This window comes from Lissotriton helveticus, chromosome 12 (genome assembly GCF_964261635.1).
Source record: "Lissotriton helveticus chromosome 12, aLisHel1.1, whole genome shotgun sequence".
Taxonomy (NCBI): Eukaryota; Metazoa; Chordata; class Amphibia; order Caudata; family Salamandridae; genus Lissotriton; species Lissotriton helveticus.
Genome location: NC_136073.1, coordinates 30,030,175 through 30,048,708, shown reverse-complemented (window position 1 = coordinate 30,048,708; position 18,534 = coordinate 30,030,175). Strand labels below are relative to the sequence as shown.

General features: G+C 46.7%; 1 long non-coding RNA gene across 1 annotated transcript in view; it reads left to right on the top strand.

The window, feature by feature from the left end:
* Positions 1-3,513, top strand: part of LOC144799749 (uncharacterized) — a 6,658-nt gene extending 3,145 nt beyond the window's left edge. Inside the window, exon 2 of the long non-coding RNA XR_013603866.1 lies at positions 2,508-3,513. This is a non-coding gene — a long non-coding RNA (uncharacterized LOC144799749). The remainder of the gene's footprint in view (positions 1-2,507) is intronic.
* Positions 3,514-18,534: the final 15,021 nt, after the last annotated feature.

Sequence of the window (18,534 nt, the reverse complement as noted above, 5' to 3'; positions counted from 1 at the left end):
AAGGCCTATTGGGCAAGGATGGTGGAGTACACGAGGCGTAATGCGCAAGGATGGTGGAGTGCGCGAGGTGTAATGTGCAAGGATGGTGGAGTGCGCGAGGCTTAATGTGCAAGGATGGTGGAGTGCGTGAGGCATAATGTGCAAGGATGGTGGAGTGCGCACGGCCTATTGGGCAAGGATGGTTGAGTACACGAGGCGTAATGCGCAAGGATGGTGGAGTGCGCGAGGCATAATATGCAAGGATGGTGGAGTGCGCGAGGTGTAATGTGCAAGGATGGTGGAGTGCCCGAGGCGTAATGTGCAAGGATGGTGGAGTGCGCGAGGCGTAATGTGCAAGGATGGTGGTGTGCTCGAGGCATAATGTGCAAGGATGGTGGAGTGCGCGAGGCATAATGTGCAAGGATGGTGGAGTGCGCAAGGCATAATGTGCAAGGATGGTGGAGTGCGCGAGGCATAATGTGCAAGGATGGTGGAGTGCGCGAGGCGTAATGTGCAAGGATGGTGGAGTGCGCGAGGCGTAATGTGCAAGGATGGTGGAGTGCGCGAGGCATAATGTGCAAGGATGGTGGAGTGCGCGAGGCATAATGTGCAAGGATGGTGGAGTGCGTGAGGCATAATGTGCAAGGATGGTGGAGTGCGCGAGGCATAATGTGCAAGGATGGTGGAGTGCGCGAGGCATAATGTGCAAGGATGGTGGAGTGCGTGAGGCATAATGTGCAAGGATGGTGGTGTGCGCGAGACGTAATGTGCAAGGATGGTGGAGTGCGCGAGGCGTAATGTGCAAGGATGGTGGAGTGCGCGAGGCGTAATGTGCAAGGATGGTGGAGTGCGCGAGACCTTTTGTGCAAGAAAGGTGGAGTGCGCGAGACATAATGTGAAAGGATGAAGTGTGAGCAAGGGTAAATGAGCAGGGAAGGGGCGTGAAGAAAGCAATGTGTGTGTTTGTGTAGGGGCACAGGGCACAATGATGAGGAAAGGAGGGCTTGTATTTGTAGGTTTGGGTGAAATTAAATCACACTGGCGTAATTCACGTCATTTTGGGAATTTTGCATTGTGCTGGTTATAAGAAATTCCCCAAATTATACAATTATGTATTAGGTGGAGTAGTGTGGCTCACTGGTTAGAGGCAGCAGGCCTGAAAGCAGATGTCAGCCCGAGACCAGGGTTCAATTCCCGACGCGGCAGGGTCGTGGACCTGGGTCAGCGTACTCGATAATTCTCGCTTCGGTGCTTACTCTAATCAGGGGTTCCACTCGGCAACTCTGGGCATTAGCTTGCCTAATCTCCACAACGGCCCCACCAATTCCGGGATGCCTGGCTCCACCTTGGGGACTCCCAGCAGGGACCATCCCACAGGGAAAGCCAGGACGGGTTCCCCAGAGTTATACAGCGCCGGGACGCCCCGTTGCTGGGGCAGCTGTGCGCTTTACAAGTATACTACATTTACATTTACATGTCTCTACACATAATTATGCCCTATTGACGGTAAACATTAACTGCAAATAGGACATTTGTGTTAAATATGTGCCACAAACGCATAAAATTCGAAAGATGCTTTTGTTCAAAATACGTTTTTTAGTGCTAAATGCGCCCTAGTCAAAAACCTGATGTGAGGACGCATTTCGCTCTAAAATATACCACTAAGTGATAGATTTGCATTCGTGGAATTATATAAAATTCACCCCACCCCCCCAAACTTTATTATGGCTCACAGCTTTCAATTTTTACTGATTTCTACACTTAAATACAAGGGAAAATAATGCATTGTCCTTCATTTTTATTTTTAAAAATTTAGAAGAAAAAAATGGAAACTCAGGCTTCTTTGGAGTGATTTGCTACGCTGTCATCCATGACTGCCAGGCCAATATCTGGTCAGACTGAGGGCATCAGGGGTTAATAAAGGGCAGATCTAACCTAATCAAGCTTCAAGGGGTGCCCATGGGCACACATTTCTATTATAATCGTGAACCCAGATGAGTGCATAGTTGTGATAACACTAAAACATTAAACTAGGGGGCACCAAAGTGTGAGGCAACTCTGGGGTATATCTACTATAGATTTATTCAGGTGCATGCACGGTGCAACTCAACGCAAAACAACATATAGCAGCGAATTCTGAGACATTATAAAAGCCTCTCAGTACAGTGCACACATTTATTGGGCCACACGAACCTCCATGCAAACTTTAGTGTGAGGAAACAGCTTTTTGCAGGATTCACCCCCACTTTTACCCCCATTTTGACTACTAGGCACTGGTGTAATGGCTCTGAAATGCCCTGAGCCCTGCTAATGTGGACTCAGTACATGTGCTCTGACCCTTAAAAGGTCTACACACCCATGTAGTCTCTTCATGTACCCAGGTGCTGTGTTCGGCCAGCTTGTATGTTGCCAGCACCGGGCACATAGCAGGGGCCCCCCCTCGAAGACCTTAGGGGCATTCATTGCACACCTTACCCATATTACATGCTTAACTCCCACCCACCAGTGTCTCTTCTGCTTTATTTCAGGTGCTGCCAGGCTGCCAGCTCACCTATTTCCGCCCACGCATGGAGAAGCAGTACCTCCTGGCTGGAGTGCATGACTTGGAAGGTGCCTCACCCTCTCAGCACCACGACTACACCCTGACCGCTTACTACTGCACATGCAACCAGAGCCCAGAGAGGGCGCGACGCAGTGCCAGCGGCAGGGGGCGCTCTCGACTCTTCGCCACTCTTCGCCAAAGGCAAATGAAAGGGAGGAAGAGGCCGCAGTAGTGTTGGGTGGCAGTCACTGGACCCTCCTACAACTCAACGGGGGGATCATGGGCCAGCCCTCAATGTCAATCCCTTGGTGACCACTGAAACTTTCTTGGATTCCTCTTTGGAAAGAGTACAACAATGAACGAAATGTTTGAAGTAGGTGTGTGTGAATTTGCTGATTTCTTTTCCTTTACAAATTTCTACAAATCTTTGCATGCTTCTCTAACTTTGCAAAGGGTACAAGCGTTAAATTCCACAATAAAAAACAACTAAAATCGAATTTGAAGACTCAGATTTCAGAGAAAATTGAATTTTCTTGGAAAAGGTGTTGAAAGGCAATCCTTCATAAAACTGTTTTTGCAAGAATCTTTACTCACAAAGGAAGTTTCGTAAAGATTTTGCAACTGAACAACCTATGCGAAGTTTGCAAACGTTGCAAACCCACCTTCCCCTCATTTACGCTTTACACCTGACGATTAAAGAAGTTATGCGGTGTTATCATTATAATATTTTTTCCTCTTCTAGGTGTCCTTTGTTTTAGGGTACATCTGTCAATCATTTACATATTAATGATAAAAATAGAATTCTTCTCACTTTTTTTTGCAATGTGACAATCAAGTTTGCTCGCATGTATTCACAGTACTGAATCCGATATCTTCTGTTCTAAAATAATTATTGCTGACTCGTGACAAGCTTTCATGAAAACTGATCATTTCATTTATTGTTTGTTATTGTTGTTCAAAAAGCTTAGTTTGGCAGAATAAAAATAAGTTAACCCCTTCACTGCGGCGGCTATTCCGCCGCAGTGCTAAGGGGGCGGGGCGGCCGCGCGGCGGCCGCATGCTGGTGACGGAACCGCTCCGTCACCAGCGTCGGTTGAGCTATGCTGGTGACGGAGCGGTTCCGTCATGGCCCGCCCCGCTCAATAGAACCCTCAGCGCAGGCGCGGAATTCACGCTGCGCATGAGCGTTCTATTGAGCGGGGCGGGCCATGACGGAACCGCTCCGTCATCAGCACAGCGCACTCGCAGCTGATGACGGAGCGGTTCCGTCATCAGCGTGCAAGGGGTTAAAGAACATCAGACCACTTTATCCTCATTGTTTATTCCAAAAGTTTCAACAATGGCCTGTTAATGTTATATATGTCAGAAGACAAAGGCTAGACGGGACCATCATGCCAGGGTTAGAGATGAGACAGCCACACAGAACCGCTTCACATGCCTTTTGTGACGGATAACAGGTGTCACATTCAGGCCTTCACTTGCTGGGGGCTACCGGACTTAGCCTAAACGTGAAATATAACAATAACTGAGGGGCATTTTATCAACGATTAGCGATATTTATCGCTAACGAGGCTTAGCAACGAATTTTTTATCGCTAAGCATCGCCGAAAATTATCGCAGAGATAACTTGCTATTAGCAAGGTTTATCTCAGAAGTGATAAAAATCCTCGTCCTAACTGCCAAATGGAAAACCAACGATAATCTTTCGAAGTTTGGGGTTAGCTTGTTGATAGGGGCTCACAAACTTAGCCATGATATCCACCTTCCATAGGATATCATGGCTAAGTCAGAAAAATACCAGGTGTAAAAAAAAGCAGCTTTAACCGCGGTTAGAGCTGCTTTTTTTTTAATCACTAACAGGGTTAGCGAAATCCTTGATAATAGGAGAAATATCGCTTAACAACATCTATCCTATTACTTTTCTCTGGAACGCCCCCTTTGCATCTCATTAGAGATGCAAGGGGAAGCGTAGAGAAAAAGGGTGCTAACATGCGAATTTGCGTGTTAGCACCCTGTTGCTGATAGGGAGATAATTTTTTCTCCGCTTTCTTGGCTTTTAAAGCCAAAAAAGCGGAGATAAATTCCTTGATAATATGCCCCTGAATTATCAAAGCAGGTATGAGAGTGTGGACCATCTTTGAAACTCAATGTAGGCCCTTCCTTCGGTTCTGAGTTAAGCTCAGTGAGACAAAGTTGTTAGAGTGGGATTCATATAAAGCTAAACAGCCAATATGTTCACATTACTCATAAAGGCTGCAACTACTATGCTGTTTTTTTTTGTTACAGTTACAACCCATATTGTGTGCGCTATGATAACATTTTAATTTTTAAATACATCTTTAAAATATATCCATTGTTTCCTAGTGTTCTTGAGTCCGCTTTTCTATGAAGAAAGGGGATTCAGGGTCGACTAATCAGCCCAGTGACGTTTCACTAGATTAATTTTTACCTGAAACATATCTCACTCTGGCATGCTCGGTGGGTTGTGGGGTGGTTGCGGACCAATTGGCCTTCTATCTCATTTTTGCACGTTGACAAGGTTCTTAGTGCTAGGAGCTCTAGAATGGAGAACAGCCATAACAACGCAGGGATTACCCCGCACTGCCATTACAACGCGGGGATTACAACGAAAGTCGTTACAACGACTTTCGCTGGAGGGCGCTGTTGAATAGGGAATAGTTTAATTTTCTATCCAACACCTTCCCTACTGTCAATGTGGGCTGGAGTCGGAATAGAAAATTAAACTATTCCACTATCCAGCGCCCTCCAGCGAAAGTCGTTGTAACAACTTTCGTTGTAATCCCCGCGTTTAATGGCATGCGGGGTAAAAGCCTGCGTTGTATTGACATACAACCCTCTAGAATGCATATCTCCTAGGTCGTGACCTAGAGAACCTAGAAAATGCAGATGTGAGTCACGAGGCAAAGCAACTTCACACACCCTCAGCAGCATATGATTGCAGAGGGCCCTAGTGCAGCAAGGAAACAGGCCCTCTGGCTGCTGGTTGGAGAGAACAATACTGCAAAAACCTGGTTGAAGTGGGCCCCTGAAGCCTCTTGGCCCTGGTGCCGCTGCACCTGTTGCACTTCATATCAGCACATTGGCGCACCTCTGGCTTATCATCCCTATAATTCTCGCTTGCTTTTTTCAGCTCCAGAGCCCATTTTCATTTTCATCCCATGAAAAGCGCAATTGGGTTATTCAGCACACAGCTACACAACAAAGGAACATCTGACATCATTCATATATTCGACACACTTATTTTATTTTCAGTACATATACAGTTTTATTGCTTGATTAATAAAAAGCATTGCAATCAAAACATCATTACATCACACAATATAAAAAAAACTATACCACATATACTATTTAAGAATTTGCAATACATTCATAATAATATCAAAAATCCAGACCAATTCACGATTAATCAATAATTACTATTACATGATATTGCACATTTTGCAGTTTAAAGTGACAACAGGCAAAGCATACTAATATAGCCTTATAGCCCTCAGTAGCGGGCTATACCGGCCAATAAAGGCCTGCTCCCGCGTTAAAGGCCCGAGCCGAAGGCGAGGGACTTTAACAAGGGAGAGGGACTTTAATAGCCTGTATAGCCCTGCTAAGAAGGGCTATAAGGCTATTAGAACATTCTGCCACTAGAGGGCAGAATGTTCTAACAAATAAAACAAAGGCTTCTTGAAGCTCAAGGGGATTTAAATCCCCTTGAGGTCCGAGAGGCCTTTGTAAAACATTGGAATGTTGCTCTGCGGGCCTTTACCAGCCCGTAGAAGCAGGGAGCACGCCATTGTCTACAATGGAGCTTCCAACATTCCAATGTTCTAATTCCCTGTATCTAACGACAAAAATAAAATGTATTAAAAATACTTTAATAGTTACTGTAGCAGCTTATATTCGACACCTGATTGCATTCACTCTACACATGCAGGAGAAGGGCACGTGGTAAGACATGTGTAAATAATAAAGCATAGGGCTGCGCCGCTTCTCCACCCCACACGGCCCTTAGCTCGCACCTGGCCATTGGGTTTGTCATCGTTCAGTCCATGCCTTCTGTGAAGGATGTTGTTCGATACAGACATAGGGGTCGATTGGGATGGTGGACGGATAGCCACCGCCGGCCCATCGGGGGCAATCCGTCCACCATCCTCACAGAAAAGACCCCCGCCACATTAGGATGGCTGCGGGGGTCCGTGGCGGATGGCAAGACCGTCCGCTGCTTTTCCGCCGGTCGTCTACGCGACCGGCGTAAAAAGTGCTTACATATGGTGGCGGTGTCTGCGAGACACCGCCAACCATATTACGATGCCGGCAGTCATATGTCTTTCCACGGCGGCATTGCCGCCGTGGAAAGGCATACAGTCTTTGCTTTGGGGGCTCGTTGCAGGCCCCCAGGGTGAAGGGGTGGTGGGGGGTGCACATGGGGGGTACCTATGTTACCCCCCTGCGTTTCAAAGTACAACATGGCAGGCACTGCATGGTGCCTGTCATGTTGTGCTTTGAAATGCACAACATGCATTTTCAGCATTGTGGCGGGCGGTGCTTTCAGCACTGCCCGCCGCAATCTTAAAAATGCGGGATGCACCCACCACTGTGGCGGGTGCATCCTAATTCGACACACAGGACCTCCGCCCCTGTGGCGGACGGTCCCTTCCTACAACAGGATGGCGGACGGACTTTGTCCGTCGGCCATCCTAATCGACCCCATAGTTTGGCGTCATTCCAGGGACCAGGCTTTCTGGCTATCTATTCTGAGGGCGACCAATCAGGATGCAGCTCACACTACAGTGGCGTATCGCGTGGTAGAAACGTGCATCGCGGTGGGAGATCCATGGAGTGTACAGTGTAGCAGGTGCCTGCGGCTCATCTCTGTGGTCTGTGGGCCAGTGTGCCTCACCCAGTGACTGCTGACCTCTTGTGAGGCAGGGTACAGGACAGGTGGACAGAGGAAGGCCCCAGGAAAGGAGGTAACACCTGCCTTTGCACCTGATGCAGCAAATGACCTCACACAGTTCTGCAGAGTGAGACCTGTCTCCATGGGTTCTACTAGCACAGGGGAGGTACAATGTTAGTGTCTCCCCTTTCCGTGGTGTAAAATTGGTATTTGTAAAGCACAAACTACTCACCCTTACAGATCTCAAGGCACTGGGGGCCGTCGTGGAAATTAAGTGAGCTATTGCCCAGAGTCACATGGTGCTGATCTGAGCGGCCACCGGAGCCGGGGATCGAACCGTGAACACTGTGCTCCGAAGTCAGCTGCCCTAGCTGCTACACCACATCTCTCCACTTGCTGTGTTTCTAATACCACACGGAGCAGGGTAGCAGCATGGCTGGATGAATGCATAAATAAATGAAGGTTTTTAAGAACCACCATGTACTAAGCAGTGGCGTTTGGGTGTTTCTCCACAAGGAATTTCTTCCAAATACGATAATCAGTGTTGCATTGCGCACACACAGACATGCACACACACAGGCACATGCACGTGCACGCACACACACACACACACACACACACACACACTCTCTGAGCTCTGCTCCTGCTCTTGCACACTGCTACAGCGAGAAGGCACACAGATCTCTGAAGCAAACATTTGCAATTTGAATTCAGTCCAATTCATTTCAATAGAAAGTTCCATTTCAGACACCATTTTGATGTTGGGTAGGGTGACCAGGCGTCCCGGATTTGTCAGGATGGTCCCAGGTTCTCATCAGCTGTCCTGGCAGATTTCTGGAAATTTAGCTCATGTCCCGGTTTTTAGAGTGCATCGACTGAAAACGGCGGGAAGTGCTTTATTATGTTTTACAAAGTAGGGATAGTTAGTAGTTGTTTCAAGAAAGCAATTTAATTAAGAGGCAAGCTACTGGGTTTAAAAAATACTTTTCTGTATGTTCTTACTGCCTTTTCTGTAATTCTCTGATGAAGAGCGCTCGCATTATGTGCACTCGCTTGAAGTAAAATTGTAGTCCTTCTTCTATTTTTGTGAAAAAAAATTCTGGTCACCCTAATGTTGGGTGAACCCGAAAGGTTGAGGAACATGAAGCGCCATTGGTTAAAAAGCGAGGACTGGCGGAACCCTGTCATGCATTACATGGAGCCTTGCGGCGGCGATGAATACATTATATCAGAACTAGACATGATGAAAGCTAGACAATCACCCACATTAATAGTGAATGTCATGGTCAGTGCGACAAGGGTGCAGCTGCCTGCCATGAAAGGCAAGTATGTCCTCATCAGTTGCTGGTAGACAGGACCCGGAGAACACTGGCAGAGCCTTTGCAGAAGGCATTGTCTGGCAGAACTGATGCTCCCACGAGGCTTCTCTGTCTGTGGTGCACACACATCATTGAGAAACAGGCCCTAGAAAAAACGTAATTATATTTTGAATTTCTATTTTAAATAGCAGCCTAGTTCTGCATTTTAGAGTGTAAAACAGCTTCTTTCTCTTATCCATTCAATTGTCAAACACTCAGCACGAGTCCAATAATGGCATTTTATATACTTCATACATTTTTTACACTGCTGCACTTCAGCAAGAGCTCAATTATTGGTATAAATTGATATCAATAAAACATAGATTAACATAGGCATTTCAGTGCAATTAAACTAAAAAACTAAATCATCATGCTCTCCACACAAAGCCTTAATTAAAGTTCTTAATCCAGATAGTAATGGCTATCGTGTTAGTGAGCAAATTCACATTGTCACATTAAAGGAAGACTTTGCAACTGTTATGCAGTGTCACTCATGATATTTCATATTTATATTTCCATTTCCATTAGTTCAGGTCTGGTCTCACGTTATATTGTAGTTCCTTTATGGAAAAGCTTTGAAATGTATTTCAACATTAAGACTTCGTTAACATGAGTACCAAATCTTTACAGCCAGTCCTCCTCTCTTTAGGACACAGGCACCTCCTTGATGGCCGCTATAAACATGAAGAGTTTGTCTGCGGTTACCTCCTCGATCGTTGCTACAAACATGAAGAGTACGTCTGCGGTCACCTCTTCGATGGTCGCTATAAACATGAAGAGTACGTCTGCGGTCACCCCGTCGATCGTTGCTATAAACATGAAAGTACATCTGCGGTCACCTCCTTGATGTTTGCTATAAACATGAAGAGTACATCTGAGGTCACCTCTTCGTTTGGTTGCTATACACATGAAGAGTACATCTGCGGTCACCTTCTCGGTGGTCGCTCTAAACGTGAAGAGTACGTTCGTCTGCAGTCACCTCCTCAATGGTCGCTATAAACATGAAGAGTATGTCTGCAGTCACTTCCTTGATGGTTGCTATAAACATGAAGAGTACGTCTGCGGTCACCTCCTCGTTGGTTGCTATAAACATGGAGTACGTCTGCGGTCACCTCGATAGTCGCTATAAACATGAAGAGTACGTTTGCAGTCACCTCCTCAATGGCCGCTATAAACATGAAGAGTACATCTGCGGTCACCTCCTTGATGGTTGCTATAAACATGAAGAGTACATCTAAAGTCACCTCCTTGTTGGTCGCTACAAACATAAAGAGTACATCTGTGGTCACCTCCTCGATAGTCGCTATAAGCATGAAGAGTACGTCTGTGGTTACCTCCTCGATGGTCGCTATAAACATGAAGAGTACGTCTGTGGTCACCTCCTCGATAGTCGCTATAAACATGAAGAGTACGTCTGTGGTCACCTCCGCGATAGTCGCTATAAAAATGAAGAGTATGTCTGTGGTCACGTATAAACATGAAGCGCACATTTTGATCGCCTCCTCAATCATCTCTATGAACTTAAAGAGTATGTCCACGTACATGGTTACTAGTGGATCATCGCTATAAACATGAAGACTACATCCACAGTTACCTCCTCAATCATCTCAATGAACTTGAAGAGTATGTCCACGTACATGGTTACTACTGGATCATCGCTATAAACACCAAGAGTATGCCCATGGTCACTTACTTGATCATCTCTATAACATGAAGTGTACGTCTGTGGTCACTTCCGTAATCATTCTCATGAACATACGGAATATGTAGGCGGTCAGCTCTTCAATCATCATTATAAATATTGAGGTAAGCACACTATCACCGCCTTGATAATCTTTATGAACATGAACAGTATGTCTGTGGTCACCTCCACAATCATCTGTATAAACATGAAGAGTACATCTGCTGTCATCTCCTCGATCATATGTATGAAGATGAAGCGTACATCTGCAGTCATCTCCTCAATCATTTTTATGAAGAGTAAGTTCACGGTCACATTCTCGATTATCTCCATGAACATAAACAGTAGGTCCGCGGTCATCTCCTAAATCAGGTATTTGAGCATGAAGAGTATGTCTGCGGTCACCGCCTTGCTCATCGCTATAAACATGAAGAGCAGGCATGTGGTCACCACCTCGATCATCTCTATATACATGAAGTTCATCCACAATCCCATCCTCTGTCATCCCTGTAAGCATGGACAGTACGTCTGCAGTCACCCCCTCAATCATCTCTATGAACACGAAGAGTACGACTGTGGTCACCTCCTCGATCATTTCTATAAACATGGAGTTCATCCATGATCCCCTTCTTGATCATCCCTGTAAACATGAAGAATGTGTTTGCAGTCATCTCCTCAATCGTGTCTATGAGCATGAGGAGTACATCTGCGGTCACCTCCTTGCTCATTGCAATAAACATGAAAAGTAGGCATGCGGTTACCTCCTCGATCATCTCTATAAATATGGTGTTCATCCACGGTCACCTGCTCGATCATCTCTATAAACATGAAGCGTACGTCCATCGTCACCTCCTCGATCATCTCTATAAACATGAAAAGTATATCTGCAGTCACCTCCTTGCTCATCGCTATAGACATGAAACGTAAGTCCACAGTCACTTCCTCGATCATCTCTATGAACATGAAGTGTACGCAGGGCCGGACTGGCTACCGGGCAGTTAGGAATGCTGCCGAGCTGCTGGAAGATTTTACTGCAGTGGGGGCTGATTTCGTACATGGAGACCTGCGTGTACTTCGAAATAATGAAAACAAAACGAATTTCGTTTAGTACACGAAGGGTCCCATCAACGAAATTAACCCCCAGCTCAGCAGCATTCAAAACTGCCCGGTAGCCAGTCCGGCCCTGAGTGTACGTCCACAGTTACCTCCTCGATCCTCTCTGTAAACATGAAGCGTATGTCCACAATCACCTCCGCGATTATCCCTATGAACATGAAGCGCACGTCCACAGTTACCTCCTCGATCATCTCTATAAACCAGAAGCGTACGCCCACAAACACCTCCTCGATCATCTCTATGAACATGAAGCGTACGTCCACGAACACCTCCTCGATCATCTCTATGAACATGAAGCGTTCGCCCATGGTCACCTCCTCGATCATCTCTATAAACATGGCCTTCATCCACGGTGACCTGTTCCATCATCTCTATAAACATGAAGCGTACATCCATTGTCACCTCCTCGATCATCTCTATAAACATGAAGAGTACATCTGCAGTTACCTCCTTGCTCATTGCTGTAGACATGATGATTTCATCCACGATCACCTCCTCGATCATCTCCATGAACATGAAGCGCACGACCACAGTTACCTCCTCGATCATCTCTATAAACATGAAACACATGTCTACAGTCACTTCCTCGATCATCTCAATGAACATGAAGTGTACGTCCATGGTCACCTCCATGATCATCTCTATAAATATGAAGCATAAATCCACAATCACCTTCTCGGTTGTCCCTATAAAAACGAAACATTTGTCCATGAAACAATGTCGATTATTTGGGAGCACGCTTGGTTAATTTAGTTGCTACATGGAATACAAATACCTCAATTAAAAGCATTACAAATGCTAGTACATTTTATGCATTAAGCAAGTATCTGAACAAATACATAAGGCATACTCAATTTAGACTTGAGAAAGCATTTGATTTACCAAGGTTCTTTGTTTTCTCAGTTTTTTTGGAACTTACAACCAGCTGTAGCAGTTTTGTTTAAAGAAAACAATGCAGTGCTTCATGTAAACATTTACTGAATCATTTATTTTAATGGACAAACAGGTAGCCTTGCAATTTCTTGCTGAACAAAGGCACCGTGGAGCAGTGACACCCTGAGCAGGTGGAACCACGGGTGCCTGTCTGTGTCACCTATGCTTAGAGACTGCCCTGTGTGAACAAAATCACTTCAACTAATAGTCCAAAGAAACGTAAATTAAACATTTATTACAGCTACCTTTTCTCATGACATTTTGTGAAATTCCACTAAAGTTTAGCAAGAGTACTCTGTTACAGCAAAATGTGAATCTCGTGTGACTTTTTAGAAGAAAGTGTGCACCTCACATACAAAATACCGTCAGGAAGCTGGGCGGACTAGAAAATTTCTCTTGACAAAACATCTTCTGTGCAGACAAGTCCCTTTCTTGTATGTTGCAAGATACACATTTGCTTTAAAACATAAATCAACATGGTGCAGCATGAAACTTTGAGAAAGTTCCTTAATATTATGCATTTTAAATCCCACTGTTGTAACTAAAATGTTGCCAATTCCTAGATTTCGCCCAAGGCCAGCCGTAGTTCCACTTCCCCCCTTGAAGTATTTCCAGAGGTCAATCATCAAACCGAACATGTACCAAGAAACATGCTGCCGTAAATCTCCTTTCCATGCTCCTTAGAAGTCCCAGAAAGGGCTTCTGGTAGCAGGAAAAGGAGGCGGAGCCTGAGCTGCTGAAAGGAAACCCACTGCGGAGGGGCATGTGCCCAGGGCGGGACTGGGAACCACAACCGGACCTGGCAAAGTGCTTGGCCCCCCTCCCCCCTCCCACTCGGGGGGATTGGAGGTGCCGCCAAGCTATTTGGCAATGCCAGTTTTCATGCTGCAAAATCGGCCCTGTAACAAAATCGGCCCACAGGGCCCCGAAACTGGCCCCCACCCTTGCGGTGCACCGGGGGATTGCCCTGTGCCGGCTATGGCCAGTCCGGCCCTGCATGTGCCCATCTGGGTAAAACCAGTAGCCTCCACCGGGACTTTAAGGAGGTGGAGCGCAGGCTGCTGCAATATCGGCCCCCAGTAACAAAAGCGGCAGTTCTTCACACTTGCAAACCCAGGGAGCTGGTCAGAACAAAAATTGCCAGGGCTGCTTCGGGTTCCCGGTCCGGCCCTGGTGGGCTCCCAGCTCTGGACAGCAGCAGAAACGTTCCTGCTGACACGCAGGGCGTCTTTATTACCTCCAATTACTTTTTAACTACGCCGACATTGCGGTTCGCGGAGCACGTGCACTTTAAAAGAAAATGTTCTAATTTGCAAAGTTGATGACTCCATTATTATACCCACTCATCATTATTACACATACCCAGAGTGCGTAGTCAGTGCTTCGTAAAACAATTACTCACCAGTTTTCTAAACTTGTTTAATTCTTTCCAGGGTTCTGAACAAACGTTACCAGGTCTTGTCTCAATATAGATGGCATTTCGTAACAATTAATGGCCTGAATTACTGGGAGGTAAAACTGCCCCGGTGTAAAACTGTCACAGTATGGAACTGTAATAAAAATAATTGGCTGGTAAATTGCTGAATTGGCCAGCTAACACGTGTTGGCTTGCCACTGATTCAGCTAATGGTATATAAAAATGCAAGAGGAGCTATTTGATGGAAATACCTGAGTTTCAGTCTGTGAGAAGGTATTGTTTGGCCGTGATCCTTCGTTCGCCGTATGCCGAAGAATATATTGAGTCGTTTTCTGCGTAGAATTTGAGTACACGTTACAAAAACTATTTTTATTATTGTAAACACTTAATGAATTCTTCTAATAACCAATTGTGTATTTAAATATATTTCTAGCAAATTAATAAATGAATGCTAAAATTTGACTTTGAAAGAGCCTATTACTCCCCTATGGCAGAATGTATCACTTTGCACACAGTCTGTCTCTGGAAAGCAGCCTGAGAAGGACACTTGAACGAGTCCCACCTCAACCTGGTAATCAACGTTAAGACGGGGAATGTGTGATCAGGGTTAGTGTCTGATAGTCTGTTTCTCAAAGGTGAGAATGCAGCACATATAAAAATTGGAAGTATCGAGGAGGAATAAAGCTATTTCTCCTTGTTGCGTCCCCCCTGGGGAGGGGGTAGCATTTTGAAGCATTCCTAGGTCTACCACTAATAGTAAATCTGGGACTGAGCCAAAATCCATGGATGGATTCGCAGGAACACCCACGCTCCACCCATGGAACGCCTCCCTGGGGGAGTAACGCAACGCAGCGATTTGCTCGACATTGTGTTTCTCTAGAGTTATCAAGACATGCAGAGCCACGGAAACAAAAAAACAAAAAAAACAAACAGGTAAGTTTATTTTTTGCATAGTTAATTAAAACCATTGCTTACAGTAAAACCAAGTCAAATACACAGGATAAAAGATATAAAAGATAAAATTATGAGCATCTCAGTCCGGCACTAAAGCCCTTAGCATTTTTAACATTTGTACGAGCGTTTCTAGGTTTGTACAAAAGGTCCTGCGATTAAAAGTCCTATACAAAAAAAGGTTCTGTGCAGTCGGTCTTAAAATTATTGTATGTTCTTTAGAGGTAACCCGCAGTGACTTGAGCATCATGGTACATCGGCCAGAACCCAGATCTTAATAATAGTTTAATTTGAAGTGCGTTTACATGCAGCAGATATGGTCCCAGTGTGATTAGAGATGAATCCGAGAGGATGGTCTTTTTTGGGCCATATTCCCAGAGATAGGTAGAACGAGAAGGCTAAGCCTCTAGACGACAATTTAGCTGGATATTTTCTGGATTTAGACAGGCTAACACAGCTTGCCTCCTGGTGCGAATGCCTTTTGGATTGAATAGTGTCTTTCATGGCTTCATATATCGAACTACAGAGTTGTATCGCTCTGGTGCCCCATTTAGTGGCCGCGGGCAACGAAACACTTTGATAAATATGCCCCAATGTTCTTGATGTACTGGGAGGTTTCTCTCTGCACATAGGGAACAAAGTTGATTTTTTTCATGTGCGGTACTGCTGTGCAAGGCATGGCGGTCTGGAGCTGAGAAGTCTGCCCTAAATTAGAGGGGAGGGACTTCTCAGGTGAGGAGCCGGTGGACCTGCAGTAGCGAGTAGGTTAGCTAAAGGCCCATAGAGCATGGTCAGCGACTAGCTGCCGCCTTCCCCCCAAACCGCCACCCAACACCCAGAGAAACGTGGACACGAGACGTCTTTACTTTTTGGAAGGCGGGCGCTAGTCGCCCGGCCGTATTTATTAAAATATGAAATTAAAAAAGGTTTTAATTGCATGATCAACAATTTATACAAAAATCAGCAGGACATTAGATACAAAATTATTGTCAACAAGTTTGAGAGCCTGACCTTAACAAAACTCTAATACATGTTGTTTCCTAACCGAGTCTAACATCCTCATCTTGATTTTTGTACATTTCTGGCCATATGGCAAGGTCACTACCGGTGTCAGGTCCTACAAGCTGCGCCTCCCCATGAGACGTGCGCATGCGCAGTGTTACCCCGGGAATTGCCCGGTCTACGCCCTGAACTCCATTTACCCACTAAAGGAGGGCCCTTACTCTGCGCCAGCCGGAGACGTCATGAGTATACGCGCGCGGGGTGGCTACCAGCCTAAGGAAAGCGTGAACTACTCCTACCCGCGCTCCTTTGCAGCATCAATTACCTTGCCCCTGGAGTTCTAGGAGTGGCCCGCAGGCCCCTCCCCCTGGGCGGCAACCTCCATAGGATGATGCCCGCCCCCTCAGACCTCAAATATGTGCTCACCGATAATGACCTTACCGCATGCCCCATACCTAATAAATACGACGACCTATGGGAAAAAATTCTAAAGGACAGCTACACTGGCTAATAAATAACAGCATCACCGTACCGCTACAAAGGGAAAAAAGGCCTAAAAGACACTTGGCATCAAAGAAAAAGTACTTCACCCACAGTTTGATAAAAAGGGAAAAAATGCCTAAACAAAAGCATCATCAAAATATACAAACAGATCCATATCTACTACCATGTAAGACATGTGGACAGTACTTTCGCAAACTTACCATTAAACCGACATAATGACTGCCACAAGACTTTGTTCCAAGGGATGGTGGGTGGGAAAACAAAGAAGCCCCGAGCGCGGGGCACCCCGTGCTGTGAGGGAGCGTCCAGGGACAAGGGGGTCTCCTGGGCGCTCCCCACCTCTTTATTCCCTAGGGGCCAGGCGGGGGGGGGGCACGCCCCCCCCCGGCCCGCCCCTCCTGTAGCCCGCCCCCCCTGACCCGGACCTTCTACCTGGTATCCGTGTCAGGGAGGCCGCCGGCCAATCGGTGGTGGGTCGCGCCCCCCAGGGCCCGCCCCCACCACCGAGAGACAACAATGGAGAAAGGGGGGGAGACGGTCGCCGCGCCGCCATGCGTGCGGGGGGGCCGAGGGCCCCCCTTTTCACATGGTCAGCGACTAGCTGCCGCCTCCCCCCAAACCGGCACCCAACACCCAGAGAAACGTGGACACGAGACGTCTTTACTTTTTGGAAGGCGGGCGCTAGTCGCCCGGCCGTATTTATTAAAATATGAAATTAAAAAAGGTTTTAATTGCATGATCAACAATTTATACAAAAATCAGCAGGACATTAGATACAAAATTATTGTCAACAAGTTTGAGAGCCTGACCTTAACAAAACTCTAATACATGTTGTTTCCTAACCGAGTCTAACATCCTCATCTTGATTTTTGTACATTTCTGGCCATATGGCAAGGTCACTACCGGTGTCAGGTCCTACAAGCTGCGCCTCCCCATGAGACGTGCGCATGCGCAGTGTTACCCCGGGAATTGCCCGGTCTACGCCCTGAACTCCATTTACCCACTAAAGGAGGGCCCTTACTCTGCGCCATCCGGTGACGTCATGAGTCCACGCGCGCGGGGTGGCTACCAGCCTAAGGAAAGCGTGAACTACTCCTACCCGCGCTCCTTTGCAGCATCAATTACCTTGCCCCTGGAGTTCTAGGAGTGGCCCGCAGGCCCCTCCCCCTGGGCGGGAACCTCCATAGGATGATGCCCGCCCCCTCAGACCTCAAATATGTGCTCACCGATAATGACCTTACCGCCACAGGCCAGCATTGTTAACCGACGATCTGGCCTCCCCCCTCTAACCCCTACCTAAGGAACGCTCTTATTTGCAAATCCCTCCAACCAGGCCCAGATATTGTCAGACCACAAGACATTCCCTGCTTCATTCAAGTGCACTCCATCCCTCAAGTAATACCTGTCGCCCCAGATTCACCCATGAGGTATTGTCTGCAACAGGGGGGTTCGAAACAACCTATCCAACCGTGTGTTGATCCTCTTTACCGAGTGATTCAACGCCCTGACCGAATCCCCCCCCCGCCACTGTAATCGGGGTATGAGTTGCTACCATACTACCGTGCAACCCGGGCAGGTCCTGGCCATCCACCCTGCAGTTGAGATAATCTCCTCAATCAGAATGCGCCTCCCCATGTTGGCCAAATCATTCTCCCCCAGGTGAAGTATCACCACTGACGGGGGAGATTGCCGGCGCGCTAACAGCCCCTGGAAGAAGCCCCTAAACTGGTTGAAGCATAACCCCCCTCTCCCAAAGAACGTGATGTCCAACCCCAGTTGTGCAGCCCTTTTCCCGCGGTCACCTGAAATAAACACACATTCGGCTCGTCTCACATAGGAGTGACCCACAATCCAAACATTTTTCCTCCTTGTTTCCTGGCTGTAGTTCCGCGCTGATGTCTGTTGTTGGTGCCCGACGACAGATTCCTCCCCTGCGTAACAGGTCTGAGAAACTGTAAGAAAGCGGAAACAAACCAAGCGTGAGCACCATGTAATCACAGCATGTCAATCCGTACATATCGTTTGTAGCAATCTGAGGACCATCTTCCAATTCTCTTGACTCCCTCCACTGGGAGGCCCCCTGCTACCGCCTCAGTTGCTGCCCCAATCCTAAAGGAATGAGAGCCAAACTCCTTAGGG